Genomic DNA, 21,872 nt, shown 5'->3' on the forward strand with positions numbered 1-21,872 from the left:
TAGGAGTTAGGCTCCTACAAGTCCACAGAGAATGGGAAGTGGGTCCAGAGCTTCAGCCTGTATTAGGACAGCATCCCACGGTCTACCTTGGAGCACATGGGTCAGCTTTAGTAATTTTATATCATCCATGGAATATGCACGTATGATACTTTGCATTCACTGCAGGAGGCAGCATGACATCCTGTGTTTATTTCTTCTCCCCCTTTCAGGTATTCCTGGAGCTCTCCCAGAAGCAGGAGCTAAATGATGAGGAGCTTCACCCTTCAGGGGAGTAGAAGCTCCTCCAAAAGAAAGAGCCTTGAGGCCCCTGTGTTCCTATTCACACCTATGGTTGTTTCCTTGACTTTATTTCAAAGAGATGACACCCAAGTCCTTCAGACAGACATTTCTGGGTGGTGAAACTGATAAGAAACTTTTAGGAAGATTTACATATCAAAGGGGCAAGGAAAGGGTTCCCAATCACACATTTTATAATGTAAATTCTGTAGGAAAAGGGATGTTAGGGCATAGAGAAGACCATCAAGCTTTTAGTCAGACAAATTTAGTAGACTGTCTTGGTCATCTACCACATTTAAGGATATATTTACTTTTACTATGCTCTCAGAGAGCACAAAGATTGTCAGATTATCACTTTAAGATGTAATTGCCTAGTCCACGTGCTTTAATATCCATTTACCGCATATCAGGAGGTATAACAGGCTTTCATGTTTTGGTGAATTTCAGATGCTGGTGAGAAAGTCATGATAATGGCTTTATTTTCTGTGAGTGGAGCAGCCAGTCTGATTTATAATTCTCAAAACTATGTGTTCTTGATAGATTTGTTCATAATATATCTAAAGCCACGTTGCCACAAAATTGAGACTGGAGACAGCTTCTGTGCCTGCTTAGGGGTTGTGGGAAACTCCTATTTGAGTTTCATGCATTTCAAAATACCCGGAAAAAAAGGTAAGAACCAGATTCTAAGATTTCTTCTCTTGACAGGGCCTTTGATCAAGATTTTGTTTGAACAAAATTTCAGGCTTAGTCTTCGGAACATAAAACTTCCCTCAGAAATTCACAGCATTCTTTTCTGTGATGTTAATAAACAGACTCATTATTTATTATAGTGGGGTGCTTTTTTCTTATAGTGTTTGGATAAGGGAGCGATTTGGGAAATGCTGTATGTTTGTTCTAAAAAATGTGGCTATAGTGAAATTGTTGATGAATTCCCCTCTCTCTCATTCTCAGATTTATCTGTTGGAGACTCAGGATTTTACAGGCTTATTCTAGAAACATTGTCCTCTCATTACTGAAGCACTGCTGTGTCATCATTTTGATACTGGAAGACCAGATTGTATGACCAATGGGTGGTCAAGCCCTGCAGCAACTAGAATGTCAAGAACGGACTTCTCATTGCTTTTCACGAAGAAGAGTGTATGAATGAGGGATTCAGATTGGATGTGTGGTTTTCTAGCGCATTTTTTATTAAACTCTTTTACTTTGCCTACCCAGAATGTCTAGAAGGGAAACCTAGAGAGGTCCCAGACATCAAAGAACCAAGTTTTGGGGCAAGGAGAACATGAAATACCATGTTTATTTCTTTGGCTGAACTCATGCCCTCTTGCCATCACTCTCCCCCAACAGAAAGGAAAATTGATATTTTTAATTATAAAATTGTTGAAGGTGGAGATCTAAATGTTTGCTGGAAGGTATCCACTGTGGACTTGCCATTCAAAATGTACTCAGATCGGTAGCATTGATATCACTTGGGAACTTGTTAGAACCAGAGACTTGGGCCTCACACCACACCAACTACATCAGACACCCAGGGAGTTTATATGCACACTGAAGTTTGAGACACACTGCACTCAGGAATAGTTTTCCTTGTCTTATTAGTAAAATAGCTCATTAAAAGCATCAACAATAATGGTACATCAAGATTTCGCTTAGCCTTGAGTAACAGAAAAACTGACAAACAGATGTTTAAACACATAAGAGGTTGTGAAAACAAAAGAAGACCACCCAAATGAGAACACGCAGACTATTTATTCAGAACTTTCTATAGTAAGTGAGTCAGACATTGTCATTTGCATTTGGCAGAGACTCAAAGGCAATTGGAGGAGTGGGAAGATTTTATAGTTAAAAAAAAAAAAGACAAGTTTTCACATGTGCTCTGATTGGAGGTTATTGACTTGGGGAAAGCTGGAGGCAGGCTCTCTAGGAATAGGTCATCTTATGTGATTGGTTTGGAGGGAAACCCTGACTTTTGCTGGTTGATGAGTTTGAATGAGGAGAGGAAGCAAAAACAGTATCAGGAACCCTTGACAAAGTTCTGACCATTTCTAGGCTCATTGCTGCAGACTGGGGTTTGGCTTTCTGGGCTTCATTTGTGAACCAGAGTTCTATTGCTGTATTTAGTCTGGCCATTGTATGTCTACTTAGCTTTTTAGGGTTAATGTTTCTCACGTAATAAGAAGTCCAGTGTGGGCATCCAAGGCTAATATAGTTGTACAAAAAAAGTCATCAAGCACCTGGCTCTTTTCATTCACTTGTTCTACCATTCTTCAATATTTGGATCTCATGAATTCTGGGCAGGGAAGTTCAGCAAAGTGTTCAGTAACCACCACTTAAGTCTTCTCCTGGAAGGCTCTGTCTTTTGATTTGGCATGAAAAGTCATCCCAGGTATTTCTGTACCCTTGTCATTGGTCAAAACTTGATCTCCTATTCATTTCTGGCTCATAGAAAGCTTAGAATCATAGTATTCTGCACCCAAGCCAATATTTTGAACAAGACAAGGGGGAAAATAGGAATTTGAGACAATCTGTGTGGCACCCCATGCCAGTACTCTTGCCTGGAAAATTCCATGGATGGAGGAGCCTGGTAGGCTGCAGTTCATGGAGTCGCGAAGAGTCGGACACAACTGAGTGACTTCACTTTCACTTTTCACTTTCATGCATTGGAGAAGGAAATGGCAACCCACTCCAGTGTTCTTGCCTGGAGAATTCCAGGGATAGGGGAGCCTGATGGGCTGCCATCTATGGGGTCACACAAACTTGGATGGACAAGACTGAAGCGACTTAGCAGCAGCAGCAGCAGCAGCAGCAGCAGTGTTATCTTTCACACGTCTAAAGAACCTTTCTAAAGAAACATATACTTTTTTCAACAAAATATGAAATCGTGCCTCAAGCCATCTGCAATTTTAAGTTACAGCTTTTATAAAATCTAAAGTTCAAGTTGTATCACTCATAAAAACATATTATTATTCCATGGCTGAATGATATGTCACAGGTGTCAGCTGTTTATTTCTACATATGAACATGCTCATATCCTTATTCCCACAGCTGTCTCATCAGGTATATACTATGTTCATCCTATTTTTCACATGAGGAAGCTGAGGATAGTCTAGCAATTTGTCCAAGGTCAGAAAGCTAGGAGGTTATGAGATAGGATTTAAACCCAGTTGAACTGGGTCCAGAGCCTGTGCTCTTCATCACTCTGCCATGCTGCCTTTCACTCAGTACACAATGGCATAGAATAATTCAATTTAATGGAAATAAGTGTTATGATGGAGAAGTGTAGAGAGTAAAAGGTGAGAGTATATAATAGCGGGCGTGGACTAATTTGTGATAGGTTGGGGAAAGCTTCTCTCAGGAAGCTGTATTTATCTGACAGTTAAAGAATGAGTTGGAACATGGCAGAAGAATTTGGAAGAATTCCAGATAGAGGGAAAAACATGAGAACTAAACTGCTGGGAGTTAGAAGATGTGTGTAGTAGCCAGTGCTTGGGCCACAAAATAGGATGCACAGACTGAACAGCAAGGCTCCGAGAGTGACCGATCTTTGAGACTTATCATTGGACACACTCTGTGGTCCTGGCTTGGGCACAATGGTGGGGGCACTGATGAGAAGCTAGGGTCTTAAAGATTTTGGATATGAAACTCAGTATCCAGGGAAATCAGAGTTAGGGAAACTCAAGAAATAGGATCTGAGGCTCTCCAGCACACAAAGTTCAGGGGAAAAAGTAAAGGGAAAGAAAACCATAATGACTAAAAAAGGGGCCAAACAGTGAGGTAAAAATAAAACCAAGCTAGGGCAGGGAGCCAGAGACAGCTTGTTCCCTCTAAATCAGTTTAGCCTTCTCTCTCACAGCAACAGAACTTTCACTTTTCACTACATTCATGGCAGCTCAGAATGTTATCCTCCTCAGCTCCCCTGGTAAGAATATGTTGTGTGTTAAATAGTGTCCCCTCCAAAATTCACATCACCTGAAACCTCAGAATGTGACCTCATTTGGAAATAGGGTCTTTGCAGACATAATTAAGCATCTTGCGATAAAGTCATCCTAGGTTGGGCAGGGGGTGGTCTAAATCCAGTGACTGGTGTTCTTCGAGAGGAGGAGATTTGTAAAAACATACAGAAAAGAGGGCAGTGTAAAGACAGAGGCAGAGATTGGAGCTATTTTCTCACAGATCAGGAAACACCTGGGACTACCAGAAGCTAGAAAATATGAGGAAGGATTCTTTCCTCATATCTCAGTGGGATCATAATCCTCTGTCACCTTGATATCCAAATTCTAGCCTCCATAAATGAAAACAAAGTTCTTGAATTTTCCCCTTCTATGAGATTCACCCATTAAGTGATCTCTTCCAGTCATACATACGTATTTTATTTTTGGATAGGTAATACATCCAGAAAGCATAACCTTCACAAAGTACAAAAGAATATATATTAAAATATTTCTCTCCAGTTCTTGCTTCCAGCCACATAGTTCTCATTCCAAGAAGGGACTGCTATCAGTTACTTCTGCAGATAGCCAAGCGTATCTTTGTGTTGGGCTTCCCAGGTGGAGATTGTAGTAAAGAACCCTCCTGCCAATGCAGGAGACATTAGAGACAGCCAGAAGCTGGATTCGATCCCTGGGTCAGGAAGATCCTCTGGAGGAGGGCATGGCAATCTACTCCAGTCCTCTTGCCTGGAGAATCCCCATAGACACAGGAGTTTGGCAGGCTGCAGTTCATAGGGTTGCAAAGAGTTGGACAGCAATGACTATGTGTATATGATGCATGCACACATGCTTGTACACATACCTATATTTTTAATAGATGTCAGTTCTGGCCTGTTTTCACTGTTCTGCATGTTGCGTTTTCACTTAATATGGGAGCTTCCATGCTCCTCTGTCCATGGGATTCTCCAGGCAAGAATATGGAGTGGGTTGCCATTTCCTTCTCCAGGGGATCTTCCTGACCCAGGAATCGAACCTAGGTCTCCTGAAGTGCAGGCAGATTCTTTACTGACTGAGCTATGAGGGAAGCCCTGCATCTGAAAAGCCTGCACACATTTGTTTACTCAATCCTAACTAATGGACATGTAGACCATTACCAAATTATTATTGAAAATGTAATGGAAATACTGTCTACATTAGTCTTTAATCTATAAGAATGTCCATAGGCTAAATTCTTAAGGAGAAGTGATTAAAAGAGTATATGGATTAATTTTGATAATTAGTACCAAGTGCTCTGTGTATTCAATGCAAGCCCTATCAAATTGCCAATGGCATTTTTTCATAGAAGCAGAACAAAATTTTGTTTTAAGTTGCATGGAGACACAAAAGACCCCAAATAGCCAAACCAATAGGAAAAACAGCTTGAGGAATAAGGCTCCCTGACTTCAGACAATACTACAAAGCTACAGTCATCGAAACAGTATAGTACTGGCACAAAACCAAAAATATAGACCAATGGAACAGGATAGAAAGCCCAGAAATAAACTCATATACCTATGGCCAATTAATTTATGACAAAGGAGGCAAGACTAGATGATGAAGAAAAGCCAGTCTCTTCAATAAATGGTGCTTGGATAACTGCACAGCTTCATGTAAAACAGTGAAATTAGAACATAATTTAACACCATACACACACACACACACACACACACAACCTAAAAATGAATTAAAGATCTAAATTTAAGACTGGATAATATAGAACTCTTAGAGGAAAATATAGGAAGAACACTCTGAAATAAATCACAGTCATACCTTTTCTCTTTCCTAGAGTAATGGAAGCAAATACAAAAATAAGCAAATGGGTTTTATTTAAAAACAAAAACTTTTGCATGGCAAAGGTAACCATAAACAAAATGAAACTCACAACCCAGAATGGGAGAAAATATTTGCAGATGATGTGACTGACAAGAGACTAATTTCTAAAATTTACAAACGGCTCATTTGGCTCAATTTTTTAAAAAAGTACCCCTATCGAAAAGTGAGCAGAAGACCCAAATAGATGTTTATCCAAAGAAGATACATAGATAGCCAAGAGACACACAAAAAGATGCCCAACAGCACTAATTATTACAGAAATGCAAATTAAAATGACAATGAGCTATCACCTCACAGCAGTCAGAACGGCCATAATCAAAAAGTCTACCAGTAAATACTGGAGAGGTCGTGGAGGAAAGGGAAGCCTTCTACACTGTTGGTGGGAACGTAAGTTGGTGCAGCCACCATGGAGAACAGTGTGGACTTTCCTTAAAAAACTGAAAACAGAGCTACCAGGTAATCCAGCAATCCCACTCCTGGGCCTATATACAGAGGAAACCATAATTTGAAAAGATACATGCACCCCAATATTCACTGCACCACCATTTATAATAATAATGTGGATGCAACTAGAATGTCCATCAACAGAGGAATGGATACAGAAGATGTGGTGTGTATATATATATGGGCATATGTATATATGTATAATGGAATATTACTCAACCATTAAAAAGAATGAAATAATGCCATTTGCAACAACATGGATGGGCCTGGAGTTTATCATACTAACTGAAGTAAGTCAGAAAGAGAAAGACAAGCATCATATGATATCATATTATTGAAGACACTGGCTTTTCTCCATCATCTAGTCTTGCCTCCTTTGTCATAAATTAATTGGAATTTTTTTTAAATAATAAAAATGAACTTATTTACAAAACAGAAACATGAAATGGAGCAGGACCCTGAGGTCCTTGCCTCCCATGTCCTCTGCCTGCCTTTTGTCTGTGGATAAGGTTTAGTCAAAGAATAAGTTTAATCAGAGATGTGACAAAATGCAGAAACAAAGGAAAACAGTCAAAGGAGACCAACTAATAATAGTTCAATTATTAAGGATATTCAAGGACTATAGATAATATTCTGAGTCATAGCCTGTGAGCTGTTTTGCAGATACTGAAACATCTACCAGGTGGAAGACGTTAACCACATGATGACTAGACTGTAGCCACAACATAAACTGCCATAATTCTGAGAACTGGCCTCAAAGAAATGGAAACAAACCAAATCTGGAACTGAAGATCAACTGTGCTGAAAACAATCAAGATGATAATGGTCAGACCACCAATGACAGTTTCAAGGCCACTGTTAGAGCTGACTGTGCTGTTTCTGTATGTAGCCCCCTCCCTTTGTCTCTAAAAGCTCTTGCCCACTGATGGTCAGGGGTAAGGGGAGTTGAGCTTTGGACAGGTGTCTGCCCCCAAGTCTCCCAGCTGCCAGCATCCAAAATAAAGCAAACTTTCCTGTCCACCAATTTGATCTCTTTATTGGCTTTTGGGTGGCGAGCAGCCAGCCCGTATTTTCGGTTACAAATAGGCTCACAGATTTAGAGAGTGAATTTATGGTTACCAGGGAAGAAGAGGGGAGGGGAGGGAGAGAGTGGGAGTTGGGATTGACACATACACACTGCTATATTTAAAATAGATAACCAATAGGAAAGATGTGGTGCATATATAAATATATTGTATAGCACAGGAACTCTGTTCAATATTCTTTAATAACCTAAATGGGAAAAGAACTTGAAACTAAATGAGAAAAGAACTTGAAAAATAATAGATAAATGTGTATGTATCACTGAATCACTTTGTTGGATACCTGAAACTAACACAACATTGTTAATCAACTATACTCCAATATTAATATACAAAATATACAAAATTTAAGAAAAATATACAAAATATACTCCAATATACAAAAATTAAAAATCCATATACCAGTTCCAACAATAAAAAAAAATTGCCAAATAGCCTTTAATAAAGGATGTATAGCCTTCGACTTTGAGCTGCAGCACATGAAAACACCAGTTTCTCCACATTTCAATCACAGTGTATTTTATCATTTTTATTACACATTGAAAAAAGTTGTACATTGATACATCTTTGATCTATGGTAACTGGATAGGTGAGATAAATGTTGAGCATATTAATACTTATGAGTCATGTACATTTCTCTATATTGATAGTCATTTTCCTCATCTTTCTACAGAAATGCTGGTATTTTTCTTACTGATTTATAGATTGTTTTCTTTTAGGGAAATTAGCAGTTATCTACAATATGAGTAATAAATCTTTCTAGTTTACACTTTTAACTTCATAATTTTATGATGCATTCATTTAAAAATACCTGTACCTACTGTATACTACACAGAAGGCAATGGCAACCCACTCCAGTACTCTTGCCTGGAAAATCCCATGGACGGAGGAGCCTGGTAGGCTGCAGTCCATGGGGTCGCTAACAGTCGGGCACGACTGAGTGACTTTACTTTCACTTTTCACTTTAATGCATTGGAGAAGGAAATGGCAACCCACTCCAGTGTGTTCCTGCCTGGAGAATCCCAGGGATGGGGGAGCCTGGTGGGCTGCTGTCTATGGGGTCGCACTGAGTCGGACACAACTGAAGCGACTTAGCAGCAGCGGCAACTGTATACTAATCTTCTCTTTTATTACTTCTGAGTTTTTCCTAGAAATTTCCTATTTCTATTAAACCTACTCCTTATTCTTAAAACTGGTAAAGGGAAGGATTAAACATTTTTCTTGTCTTGTCAGTAGAAATTTAGACAGAATAACAAATAGACCCAGTTGATGAAAGAAAGGAGAGGAGGGGTTATTTACAGTTTTCACCTGTGAGTTGTTCTTCCCAAATATATAACTGACTAATAAATTAAAACTTTGGTTCTAAATAACATTTTACAGAAAATGTAAGGAAGAAACAAATTAAATTATGAGGATACAATTAGATAAGCCCAGAAACAATCTAAGATAGTATATTAAGACATTTGACCCAATCAAAAAACAAAACAAAAAATCAATGTCATTAGAAAAAAAAAAAGGTGTTTTTTCATATAAAATTTAAGAGACATAACCAAATGCAATCTGATATTTGATTAGATCCTGTTCCAAATAATAGAAGAGCTGGAAGTATTTATAGCTTGCTGACAACATCATAGTCATAAGCAAATTCAAAGTCCTGTTATGCTCAAATTGTTCCTAATGTATTAATTGCATTGGAACAAATTCGCATTTCATGGTGAGCATTATAACAGAACTGATTGTATTTTCAATTTGTTAATTGTGATAATGATACTGTGCTTATGTAGGAGAGTATTTTTTTTGAAGGGATGCGTGATCAAGTACTTAGTGATTAAGTCAGGTCTTCTAAAATGCACTTTGAAATAATTGAGCAAAATACAACATAAATGAGTAATATGATGATGTGTAGGATTGTTGAATTTAAGCAGTGGGCATAGATGTTTGTCATATTTCATTTTTAAAATATGAATTAGTTTTCTATTACTTCTGTAATTTGCTAACTTGAATGGAGATCAGAAGAGCAAGTATAGAATAGTTCGATTGGGATGTCTACTTCCAGTATAATAAAATCAAATTTAACTAGTCAGCAAGGCTGAGTTCCTTTCTCAAGGCTTGGGGAACGAGTGTGCTTCCAAAGGCAGATTAATTCCTTTCAGTCATAGGACTGAGCTCTCAGTTTCCTTGCTGGCTGTCAGCTAGGTACAGCTATCCTCCGAGAGGCTGTCATAATCCGGCTCATGGCTCATGCTTCCCAGGTGCTCTCCCTTCAGCAAAGGTGGATCAACATCTCTCAAACCTTCTTCCCTCCAGCTTCTGTCACATCACTTTGACTCCAGCCAGAGACAGCTCTCTGCTTTTAATTAGGCTGGGTTCACCTGGATAATCCAGGGTAATCATCTCTTTATCTTAAAATTATTTCCTCAATTATACCTGCAAACTCCCTTTTGTCCTGTAAAGTAATATAGTCACAGGATTCAGGGATGATATTGTAGGTATCTTCGGGGCACTATTTTGCCTACCATACTATATATTAGAAAATTTTGTAATAAATATAAAAAACATAGAAATGCTTCTCCACCAGAGAATATCAACAATAACTACCACCACATTCTATGATACTCCTTTTAGAGATTTTGTGGTTTTATTTTTACATACAAGTCTTTTTTGTTTATTTCTCTCCTCCTTACATGGGCTACCTAAGGAAGGTGACACAAGTTATCAGCAATGTTAGCATCACCCATTTTTATTTATTTTTATTTTTTGAGAGGAGGCTGCCACATGCTCTGACCATGTAGTATAATTCATATTCTTGCAGATCCTTGTGTTTGAGTTTCAGTTTCAATTAAAACAAAGAAAAATATCCATCTCATGAAGAAATCTCTTCTGCTCATGCTTCAGTTCAGTTCAAAAGATGAACGTTAAAAAAAGTTTCCCTGTAATTGCCTCAATTGTCTTAAAATATACTTTTAATCCAAATCTGACTGTTTTTGTAAACTGAATTCCTGGGCCATACTGTAAAAGGTAACTGGGCTAGAGGTCGCCTTTGGATCCTGGCTTACTCTACTTCCTTAGTTAGAACCTACTGGGAGTTTAGACTGCAAGAGGATTAACTCACGATAATGAAGCTCTGTGAATTATCCATTATGCTCTGACATGGCAACTGGGACAGCTGGAGCACTGGGTGAGTCTGTGGAGGAGAAATAAAACATGGAAGGTGTATAGGATATTTACAGAGAAGAAAGGCTTAGGGAGACCAAGATCTCTCTGGATCAGTGTTAGCAGAAATAAGGAACTTTTATAAACATGATAGTAAGCATTGTCTTATTCCTGGTAAATCAGAGTATTCATCCAGAAAAAAAAATTCAGAGGAAAAAGTTAGCTTTCCCAAAAGACAATGAACATGATGGTTGACGGCACTATTTGCCTAGATAAGGGCTGAGACCAATTACTAAGACTCCTTGCTCTTACAAAGCTAAGAGTTATGTCATCTACATAGTTTCTAGTACATCTCCATATTAACTAGTAAATGCTTTAACATTACTTTTTCTAAATCTGATATTTGGCTGTAAAACATGAAAACTCAAGCCTTCTACATGCCCTCCAAATTACCCCTGCCTGAGGCTCACAAGCTTTTAGGAACTTTCCACATAGCCTTAGGGTTTCTAACCTATGAAGTAGATTGTAGCCTCTAGCAAGAGAAAAACCCTTTACTCAAAAACAAACTTCTCCCCATTTACAGTTTGCTTTTGGTTGGCCCTGGAGAAGAGACAAGAGAACTCATTTGGGTTTTAAAATGTATCAAGTTGGAATTCAGGATTTGGGAAACATATAGCATTCAGCAGATTGAGATTTTATTACAGAAATTAAAAAGTCAAAATGCTTGGAGACAGGAGATGCAGAGTGTTTTTGACTGAAAGTGGAATAGTGATTATGAGCCAAATTTAGAACAGAATCAAAATTACTGGTGCACATGTGCTTCACAGGGCGTAATAGCTTTGGCATGTTCAGAAAAAAGTTCTACAATTATGGAGTGGTCTTGGCTATTTATTAGGCCGCTTCATGACTTTAACTTGCTGGGCCTTTGTTGGTAATAAGAAAGCATTAAAATCTTTTATCAGGCTACTTCCCCAACATAAGTAAACAAGTCTCCTGTTTTTCTCTCATTTTTTTCCTTCTTATTCCCTTTCTACTTCCAGCATTCTTTTCTTCCTTACCTTTATATCTTTTTATCCTTTACTCTTTTTTAGTTTTTGTTGAAAATGAAAAACAATTTTACTTTGCTTTATAACCATATCATAAGGGCAATCCCCCAATATGGAATTTAAGCAATTGAACATCGAAGAAAAGGTCTTCCCTTTTGAGGAACAGATCACACTTACTCCACTCAAATGTGATTTGATTGTGTGTTTTAGAATTTTTCAGTACTTAACAGGAATTTGCAGGTTTTTAGGCCACCCATGTATCCATTATCTACTGTTTCTCTAACACATTGTCACAAATTTAAAGGCTTCAGTTCAGTTCAGTCGCTCAGTCATGTCCGACTCTTTGTGACCCCATGAATTAATTGCAGCATGCCAGGCCTCCCTGTTTATCACCAACTCCCAGAGTTCACTCAAATTCACATCCATCGAGTCAGTGATGCCATCCAGCCATCTCATCCTCTGTCGTCCCCTTCTCCTCCTGCCCCCAATCCCTCCCAGCATCAGGGTCTTTTCCAGTGAGTCAACTCTTCACATGAGGTGGCCAAAGTATTGGAGTTTCAGCTTTAGCATCAGTCTTTCTGAAGAATACCCATGACTGATCTCCTTTAGAATGGACTGGTTGGATCTCCTTGCAGTCCAAGGGACTCTCAAGAGTCTTCTCCAACACCACAGTTTTAAAACAACATAAATTGAGTACAGTATAGTTCTGTGGGTTAGAAGTCCAGTACAGATCTCATTGGCTAAAACCACTGGGTCAGCCATTCTGTGTTCTTTTCTGAAGCTTGTAGAAAAAGAAAAAAAATTCCAAGCCTTTCAGAGGCAACCCACATTTCTTGCTTCACGGTGATCTACCTCCATCTTTAAAGCCAGCAACGTTAGATGTCTCTAGCTTGCTCCTCTGACAATAGCTGGGAAAGGTCCTCTACTTTTAAGGACTGGGTGATTAGATCGGACTCACCTGGGTAATCTAGGCTCTTCTTCCCCCTCTCAAAGTCCTTTACCACAGTCACATAATTAAACTTAAAAGCTTTTGAACAGAAAAGGAAATCATAAACAAGAGGAAAAGACAACCTTCAGAATGGGAGAAAATATTTGCAAATGAAGCAGTGGACAAAAGCTTAATCTCCAGAATATACAAACAGCTCATGGAGTTCAATATCAAAATACAAATTTCCTTTCTTGTGTAAGGCAAATAGTCACAGGTTCCAGAGACTATGAGGTGGGGAAAGGGGAGTACTGCTGCTGCAACCTCTATCAGAATCACTGGATTTTCTAGTAATTAAAAAAAAAAATCAAGATTTTAGCACTCTATCTGCACTCTATGACTATATAAGATTGAAACTCAGGACTTTGCATGAATTTGCCATTTTAAGAGTTTCCCAGATATTTCAATGTACATATCTTCCTCATTTTACGTACCATTCTTTATCATTGACTTAGTCAGAATTGAGTGGCCTGGGGACTCAGAACAAAGGCTCTTTGAGGAACTTGCATATTGGTGCAGTAGGTGGTCATGAAACTGAGTCCCGATTATTTCCAACTTCTCAGCATAACTGTGATATCTTTAAAAGATTGCTGAAATCTTCCAAAATTTTAATTTAGATAAAAATGTACCATGTTTAAGTGAAATAACACCTACCAGATGCTTTAGACCAAATTTAAGCAGTCTACAATTGTTCTAAACAGAAGTTTATAGATATGGAGAGCTGTCATGCTCCGTGCTGTTTAATTTAGAATCTGGAATTCACCCAGTAGATCATAATGTCTATAAAGTGATAAGTGATTCACGATGTGGAATCAAATTTGAGTCAGTTATAATGAGGTTGACAAACCTAGAGCCTATTATACAGAATAAAGTAAGTCAGAAAGAGAAATATAAATATCATAGACCGATGCATATATATGGAATCTAGAAAGATGGTCCTGATAAACTTATTTGAAGGGCAGCAAAGGAGAACCAGGGGCTTCCCTGATAGTTCGGTTGGTAAAGAATCCGCCTGCAGTGTGGGAGACCTGGGTTCGATGCCCAGATTGGGAAGATCCCCTGGAGAAGGAAAAAGGCTACCCACTCCAGTATTCTGGCCTGGAGAATTCCATGGACTCTATAGTCCATGGGGTTGCAAAGAGTCGGACACGACTGAGGGATTTCACCCACTCAATAGAGAATCAGACAGAGAACAGACCTATGGACATGAGGGGAGGGAAGAAGAGAGAGGGTAAGATGTATGGAAAGAGTAACATGGAAACTTACAATACCATAGGTAAAATAGTTAGCCAGTGGGAATTTGCTGTACGATTCAGGGAACTCAAACAGTGGCTTGTGACAGTCTAGAAGGGTAGGATGTGAAGGGAGATGAGAGGGAAGTTTGGGAGGGAGGGGACATGGGTGTACCTATGACTTATACTTGTTGATGTGTGACAGAAAACCACAACATTCTGTAAAGCAATTATCCTTCAATTAAAACAAAATAAACTGGCAAAAAAATAACCCATCCCTGTTCTCTAATAGCTAGACCCAGTGGGGCATATGAAGGGCTGAATTTATTCCATAAATTGGAATGTCCTATAGTAATAGAAGTGGGGAAAACCACAAGACCATTCAGCTATGACCTAAGTTAAGTCCCTTATGACTACAGTGGAAGTGAGAAATAGATTTAAGGCACTAGATCTGACAGACAGAGTGTCTGATGAACTATGGATGGAGGTTCGTGACATTCTACAGGAGACAGGGATCAAGACCATCCCCAAGAAAAAGAAATGCAAAAAAGCAAAATGACTGTCTGAGGAGGCCTTACAAATAGCTGTGAAAAGAAGAGAAGTGAAAAGCAAAGGAGAAAAGGAAAGATATACCCATTTGAATGTAGAGTTCCAAAGAATAGCAAGGAGAGATAAGAAAGCCTTCCTCAGAGATCAGTGCAAAGAAATAGAAGAAAACAATAGAATGGGAAAGACTAGAGATCTCTTCAAGAAAATGAGAGATACCAAGGGAATATTTCATGCAAAATGGGCAAAATAAAGGACAGAAATGGTATGGACCTAATAGAAGCAGAAGATATTAAGAATAGGTGGCAGGAATACACAGAAGAACTGTACAAAAAAGATCTTCATGACCCAGATAATAATGAAGGTGTGATCACTCACACTTACCTAGAGCTGGACATCATGGAATGTGAAGTCATGTGGGCTTTAGGAAGCATCACTACGAACAAAGCTAGTGGAGATGATGGAATTCCAGTTGAGCTATTTCAAATCCTGAAAGATGATGCTTGAACGTGCTGCACTCAATATGCCAGCAAATTTGGAAAACTCAGCAGTGGCCACAGGACTGGAAAAGGTCAGTGTTCATTCCAATCCCAAAGAAAGGCAATGCCAAAGAATGCTCAAACTACCTCACAATTGCACTCATCTCACATGCTAGTAAAGTAATGCTCAAAATTTTCCAAGCCAGGCTTCAGCAATACGTGAACCGTGAACTTCCAGATATCCAAGCTGGTTTTAGAAAAGGCAAAGGAACCAGAGATCAAATTGCCAACGTTTACTGGATCATGGAAAAAGCAAGAGAGTTCCAGAGAAACATCTATTTCTGCTTTATTGACTATGCCAAAGACTTTGACTGTGTGCATCACAATAAACTGTGGAAAATGCTGAAAGAGATGGAAATACCAGACCACCTGACCTGCCTCTTAAAAAACTTGTATACAGGTTAGGAAGCAACAGTTAGAACTGGACATGGAACAACAAGCTGGTTCCAAATAGGAAAAGGAGTACGTCAAGGCTGTATATTGTCACCCTGCTTATTTAACTTATATGCAGAGTACATCATGAGAAACGCTGGACTGAAAGAAACACAAGCTGGAATCAAGATTGCCAGGAGAAATATCAATAACCTCAGATATGCAGATGATACCACCCTTATGGCAGAAAGTGAAGAAGAACTAAAAAGCCTCTTGATGAAAGTGAAAGAGGAGAGTGAAAAAGTTGGCTTAAAGCTCAACATTCAGAAAATGAAGATCATGGCATCTGGTCCCATCACTTCATGGGAAATAGATGGGGAAACAGTAGAAACAGTGTCAGACTTTATTTTTGGGGGCTCCAAAATCACTGCAGATGGTGATTATAGCCATGAAATTAAAAGACGCTGGCTACTTGGAAGGAAAGTTATGACCAACCTAGATAGCATATTGAAAAGCAGAGACATTACTTTGCCAACAAAGGTCCGTCTAGTCAAGGCTATGGTTTTTTCAGTAGTGATGTATGGATGTGAGAGTTGGACTGTGAAGAAAGCTGAGCACCAAAGAATTGATGCTTTTCAACTGTGGCGTTGGAGAAGACTCTTGAGAGTCCCTTGGACTGTAAGGAGATCCAAACAGTGCATCCTTAAGCATGTCAGTCCTTGATGTTCATTGGAAGGACTGCTGTTGAAGCTGAAACTCCAATACTTTGGCCACCTGATGTGGAGAGCTGACTCATTATAAAAGACTCTGATGCTGGGGAAGATTGAGGGCAGGAGGAGAAGGGGACGACAGAGGATGAGATTGTTGGATGGTGTCACTGACACGATGGATGTGAGTCTGTTTTTACTGGGGTACAGCCAGTAAAAACTGGCTTTTTATACTGCAGTATAAAAAGTTTTCAAAAAATAAAAATGAGAACAAAGAACAGAGGGAGACTAGAGTACTGATGGTCATGGAGCTACACCACCAGCTCTGAAGTGCCTAATTTACATGAGTGAGAGCTAATCATCTTTTTAAATTAAGCCACTGTTATTTGGGGTTTTTTGATGCTTGTTGCTGAGATAAATATTAATTAAAACAGGTACTTTAATACATAACAATTTATTTCACAACTGGTTTAGGAGCAAACAGAACTTAAAAGAAAAATAATTAGCAGGTGAGTAAAGAAAGAAGTGGGCAAGTATGTTAAATAAATGTTTCATTTGTCTTATTTTTTTTTCTTCTTTTTAAACAATCATTCTCCCTGATTCTTTCTTCTAATTTCATGCATTCCGCTGACTTACACACATGCTTATCCACCATTTATTAAACACCTATTGAGTTTCACAGCAGTGGGCAATATGAAAAGAATACAGATAGGTTTCACAATGAGACATGAATGCTCTCTGTAGCCTTTGCATTGCTAAGGCTAGATTGCAGGACTAGATTGTAGGCTAGATTGTAGGACTGAAGTTGATCTTAGGGATCAAGAGGGCCAAGTCCCCTATTACACAAGTGAGAAAGCTGGGACTCAGAGGTATTGTGTTGCGCAGTAGGAAGCAGTAGGAGCTGTGAAAGTTGAGGCTCTCACATATGAGAACAGTGTTCTTCCCGTTGTACCAGTTTCATTTCATTGTTTCCCATGAAATGGGGGCTGCCTCTACTTTTGAGGGGAAATTTAATTTTGCAACTTAATTGAGGATAAAGGAATATGCTCCAAAATTTAGCCAAATAAATTTGGCTCCCCATAAACTCTGCCTCCAGTAATTACAAGTTGCTTCCTAATAATGTGCAGGGGTGCATGTGGTGATGGCAACTTTAGAACCCTGGATTTTAATTTGATTTTGAGAAATATGGCAATACTTTTATTACCTAAACAGTGGCGATTTTAATTAGATTTGCACAGTGGTGTGGAAGATGTAACCATGTCAGGTTAGATTGGTTAAAAATTGAGTTGCCAGATTGAAAATTAGCTCCAACTTTTCCTGCCTGTGGGGTCTGTAGAGTTGAGAGAAACAACCCAACGTGATAGAAATGCCCTGGATTAATTGGGAGGTTTGAATACAGAAATCAGAGCAGAAACATTTATTTTTCATATCCTATGGCTGTGCTTCTCCTGTTCACCTTCCCCCTGCTGTGAAGTTTTAATGAATTGCTATAAAGGGTGAGGTAGTTTGAAACTCAGGAAAGATAAAATCATTGGGTTCCAAGAAAAACAAAACAGATGGCATGTCTTAAAATTTTTGCTTTCATATTTCAATTATTCAAAAATACCTTCTGCAAAGCTGGTGTCTATTTTGTGAAGGGCCTTTACACAGTAAGGAAGTTGCTAAATGAGTTGGGGAAAGCAGGTTAGACTGCTTAAGGCATTTTATTTTTATTACAGCAGAAAGATATTTTAATTAGTTATTTACAGTGTTTCTGACTTGGAACTAGCTGCTTGTGTGGCAGAAAACACCCATTCTCTGTTAGTAAATATGGGCTGATTTCTATCCTGTTTTGCTATTTTGAATTATATTTTAAATACTTAACTAAAGTTTAGATTTCTATCAAATCTTTAGAGTGACAAATTTTATTCACAATCTTTAACATACTTTATACTCTACTAAATGCCAGTAACTTCAAGCAGCAGTTATGAGTATCTGCACATTTTGTGCAATGCTGTGTACTAGGTTCTGTGAATAAAGGTTTCATGATCTCAGGAAACTTAGAGTTTAATGAGAGAGACATAGATCACTGAAAGAAGAAGGCGAAGGGACCAACTCTTCCTGGAAGAAGAAAAGTCTTCATAAAAGAGCTCCTACTTGAATCAAGAGCTGAAGATTTATAAGGCAGACAAGATGGGGTTGGAGAGATTAATCCAGGAAGAGAAAAAGCAAGGAAAATATCATGGAATCAGAGCAATTGCATAGCATATTCCTACTCTTTGCAACCTCATGGACTATAGCCTGCCAGGCTCCTCTGTCCATGAGAATTCTCCAGGCAAGAATATAGGAGTGGGTAGCCATTCCTTTCTCCAGGGGATCCTCCTGACCGAGGTCGAACCCAAGTCTCCCTCATCATCCTTCAGGCAGATGCTTTACCATCTGAGCCATCAGGGCAGCCCACATGGCATATTTGTGTTATGTTAAATATTTTAGGGTAGTTGGAAAACTGAATATTTGAGGGAAAGTGGCAGGAAATAAATCAAGCAGGTTTCCAATGGAAGATTTTTTCTCCTTGGAAACTTTTACATCCTTACCATGCTCCTCAATCTCTTGGGCTTCCACCTCACCATGTACCTGAGTTTCAGCTGATAACCATGCTTCACATTATAATGACAAAAAAGTCACTAAATGGGCACTTGATCTTTCTACCACCAAATCTAAAAGTATAATTCTACCAGTCTCTCTGGCTTCCATTTATGACAGTGACTCAGCAGATAAAATGTCAGAGGCTAGTTTCTGTTTGTGTGTTTTAGATTCTATTCCCTTTTCCCTTCCCATGAAATTTTGTCTTCTGAGATTTTCTGTCTCTTCTGTTTCTATCTCATTCCTTCTCTCCTTCCCAGACTATTCTCATCAGATAACAAAAATGGATTATAAATCTCCCATCTTAAAAAACAAACAAAGCACACCAATCAACAAATAAAAGAATATTCCTTGACCCCTACCAGCTGCTTCAATTTGGGTGGTACAGCAATATGTGTGCATTGACTATTTCAAGTGCTCCCTTAAAATTTCCAATTTTCCTGAGTCATTAGACTGGTTCTGGCTCTTGGAGTGTGAGTGAAAGGTTTAGGTAATGCTAAGAGCTGGTGTACCTTTTCCATAGGTCTTGTCACAGTGAACTTAGAGGCCACGTTTTCTAGACATCATGATTACGGGATTGGGAGGTGCAGGAGGGGTCATCACCAGACACCATGTGAGTGAGACATACTGACTATGTGAAGTCCTTGGGTTGGTCTGTTAGAGACAGCTAGCATAAATCATCCTGATACACAGAGCTACCACTCTGTCCTTCCACCCTTTCCCACAGTCAAACTCCCGTAAAGACTTTTCACACTTTTTCACTTTCTTCACATATATGTCCCTTCTATATATTTTACTTTTCTCCCACTCAGATTACTAAGGACTCACATAATACAAAGGGAATGAACTTTTTGTTTTGTATATATCTTATTAGACCTAGCAGAAGATAATATTGTTGATCACTCTTTGAAGCAGTCCTTTCTCTCTCTTCTGGGATTCCCTGGTGGCTCAGATGTAAAGAATCTGCCTGCAACGCGGAGACTTAGGTTTGATCCCTGGGTTGGGAAGATCCTCTGGAGAAGGGAATGGCTACCCACTCCAGTATTCTGGCCTGGAGAATTCCGTGGACTGTAGAGTCCGTGGGGTCGCAAAGAGTTGGAAGCAACTGAATGACTTTCACTTTCTTTCTTTTTTGTTTTTTCCTCTTGTCTTCTAGTGTTTTTTGTACTTTTTGACTCTTTTTCTCCATCTCCTTTGGTGACTTCGACTCCTTTCCAGATTTCTCAATAGCAGAGTTCTTAAGGAACTAAGATCTTCATACATTTCCTTTGTGTACTCTTCTTCTAGAGTCTTTTAAAGCATGGCTTACAATTCATGCTGTGGTGGTAACTCCAAGATTTCTCCAACTCAAACATCTATTCTGAATTCTACACTCCTCACTCCTATAGCCAAATATTTGTCATTTCCAACAGACATCTCAAACTTAATATTACACAGATACACTTTGGATATACCTTACCCTGTCTCCCAAACTGCTCTTCTTACCATTACCCACAAGAAAGTTCTACCACCATTGACACAATTTCTGAAGTTAAGAATACGAGTCATTCTTGACAAGGATCAGCACCCATTCCTGTTTATTCATAGTTCCTTATTTGTTCAATTCAAATAAACTTCAAATCTACTTCGCTTGCCCTATCTCTGCCGCTGCCCTAAATTCTTACTATGATGTGGATGCTTTTCTTCCTTTCTCATTTCCTAAATCATTTTCCATTCAGCAGCTAAACCAACATTTAAAATTTCTGTTTAAGAGAATTTCATCTATTTGAGAAGAGTGTATAAACACAAATAACTGTTATAAGAAGGACATTTTAAATAAATGAATAAAAATGAAGGAAATATATGGAGACTATATATCTAAGATGGTCAGGAAATGCACATTAAGTCTTTAGGCAAAGAATGTGTTTAAATCAATATGTCACATTCTCAATAGAAAGACCAAAAAAATCATCATTTCCCCTAGACTACTACTTTTTTTATTATAAGTAGAATAAATTATTTAATACATATTATTCAGTTAAAAATTTTCCATCTATGATACAATAAAATATGATGATAAAAAGGTATCATTTGATTTGATAGTGATGTATATACATTTTTTCATGTTGCAGATATGATTCAGTGTGAATGGTGAGTGACACAATTTATCTAACAAGAGTTATCCAACAGCACTGAATGCCAATTGCCATGTAGATACTTTAATAGTCCCCATTAATATCAAACCCAATGGAAAAAAATGCTTTTTCTAGATTACATTCCAAGTAGTCTTGGTAGATTTTAACTTTCCAGCACTATATATAAGTAGCTGTTTGCAATTTCCTGGGGTCACAGTTCTTTGAATATGCTTCCCAGAAAAGTAAGCATAGTCACAAACGCATTTTCTTATCACTTTTGTTGCTATTCTTAAAGATTGCTAGAAATGCAAATGGTTGGATTTAAACAGCGGGTAGTTTTTTAAAGAGGAAGTGTACATGTGTGTTATGTTTGACTGTTCTTATGAAAGTGTACTATCATTTACTGAAATGACATTCATGATTCTAACTTTTCCTTATCTCTTCAGAAATATTTTTTAGTTAAGAATTTGTCTTTTTAAAAATCATAATGAGATATCACCTCACACCTGTTTGAATGGCTTCTATCAAAAAGACATGCCAAGTTGTTTCCGTTGTGTCCAGCTCTTTGCAACCGCATGAATTGTAGCCCGCCAGGTTCCTCTGTCCATGAGATTCTCCAGGCAGGAATAGTGGAGTAGGTTGCTATTTCCTTCTCCAGGGAATCTTCCTGATTCAGGGATTGAACCCACATCTCTTATGTCTCCTGCATTGGCAGGTGGGTTCTTTACCACTAGTTCCACCTGGAAGATAACAAATAAGCTATAGAGAAAGGGAACCCTTGTGCACTGTAGGTGGGAATGTAAGTTGGTGTAGCCACTGAGGAAAACACTGCAGTTTGCTCAAAAATTTAAAATTGAACTGCCATGAGATCTAGAAATCCACTCCTGGATATGTATCTAAAGGAAACAAAATAGATATCTCAAAGAGACATCTGCACCCCCATGTTCACTGTA

This window comes from Budorcas taxicolor, chromosome 5 (genome assembly GCF_023091745.1).
Source record: "Budorcas taxicolor isolate Tak-1 chromosome 5, Takin1.1, whole genome shotgun sequence".
Classification (NCBI taxonomy): Eukaryota; Metazoa; Chordata; class Mammalia; order Artiodactyla; family Bovidae; genus Budorcas; species Budorcas taxicolor.